Source organism: Tupaia chinensis, unplaced genomic scaffold, assembly GCF_000334495.1.
Source record: "Tupaia chinensis unplaced genomic scaffold, TupChi_1.0 Scaffold000407_4, whole genome shotgun sequence".
NCBI lineage: Eukaryota > Metazoa > Chordata > Mammalia > Scandentia > Tupaiidae > Tupaia > Tupaia belangeri.
The window spans coordinates 4,829,567-4,830,931 of record NW_006159912.1 but is presented as its reverse complement, the minus strand read 5'-3'; the positions used below and the strand labels follow the sequence as shown (position 1 = coordinate 4,830,931).

At 35.8% G+C, this 1,365-nt stretch overlaps 1 protein-coding gene across 1 annotated transcript in view; it reads left to right on the top strand.

Annotated features, from left to right (window-relative positions):
* APPBP2 (amyloid beta precursor protein binding protein 2) overlaps positions 1–1,365 on the top strand; it is a 94,222-nt gene that overhangs the window by 37,464 nt on the left and 55,393 nt on the right. The gene's annotated exons all lie outside the window — the stretch shown is intronic.

Here is a 1,365-nt window from a genome sequence, read left to right as displayed (position 1 = left end):
ATGGGAGTCCAGCGACATAGCCATTACGCCAACTGCTGGTTCCAACTCTCTTTCATCTTTTAGGTTATCTTTCACTAAGTCCATATCCCTCAGTAGGTGTTTTATGTATTTGTGAAAATAAATTTACTATTTTGTTTTATTAAAGATTGTTTCACTGATATATAATTCACATACTATAAAATTTGCCATTTTAAATTGTACTGTTGAATAGCTTTTAATATATTCACAAGATTTTGCAATCATCTCCATTAACCTTAAATACATCATCACCCCCAGAAGAAACCATTAACAGTCACTCTAGTGACTTACTGTTACTCTTTCAGGACCTCTTTTTTAAAAGAATTATTTAATTAGCTTTATTTATTTATTTTTAATTTTGTTATGGGGCATGTGCGCTCATCAGAGAGAGACAGAGAGAGGAGGGCAGAAGGAAATTAGAAAAGCAAGCCATCAGGTCTGGGACTCATACTGTGTTTGGCCATGTGGGAGTCCAGCAGCTAACTAACCACTCTGCCATCTGTTGGCTCCAACTTAGCTTGTTTTCAAGGTCATTCATGTTGTTGCTTATATTCATACTACTTTCCTTTTTTTGGAGAAAGATTTACATTTTTGCTATAGTGCTCATTGTGGTGGCCAGAGACACAGAGACAGAGAGACAGAAAGTGGCCATCATCTCCCCAGAGTGGATAGCCACACTGCAATACCCTCTCCTCTGGTCTCCTTTCCAGTTTTTGGGCACACACGCATACATGCCCAGTGTGAGTTTCAAGCCATGGGGTCCAGTATCCAAACCACAGTTAACTATGTTGGGAATCCAGTGACATAATCATTAACCCATCCTCAGTCCCCTACTTTGCTGTTCATGGCCAAATAATTTTCTATTGTAAAGATAATACTGTATTTGTTTATTTAGTCATCTGTTGATGAATATTTGGTTTATTGCTACCTTTTGTCTGTTATAAATAATGTTGTTATAAATGTTCATGGACAAGATTTTGTATGAACATACTCTCAGTCCTCTTGGGTATATGTAGAATATAAACATATAACCCACCCTATGTTTAACTTTTTGAGAAACCACAAAATTATTTTTGCAGCAGCTGTACCATTTTACATTTCACCACCAATCTATGAAGATCCCAATTCTTTCATGCCTTGCAAACACATTGAGAAAAAAAATATTATGGTCATTCCACGTGGTATGTATCTCATTGTGATATTGATTTGTATTTTTCTAGTCACTAATGACATTGTGATTTATATTGGCCATTTGTATATCTTCTTTAGAGAAGTGTTTTCCATTGCCTTTTTTTTTTTTTTTTTTTTTTTGGGGTTTTTGTTTTAGGGAGCAGCCATGTCGCAGAG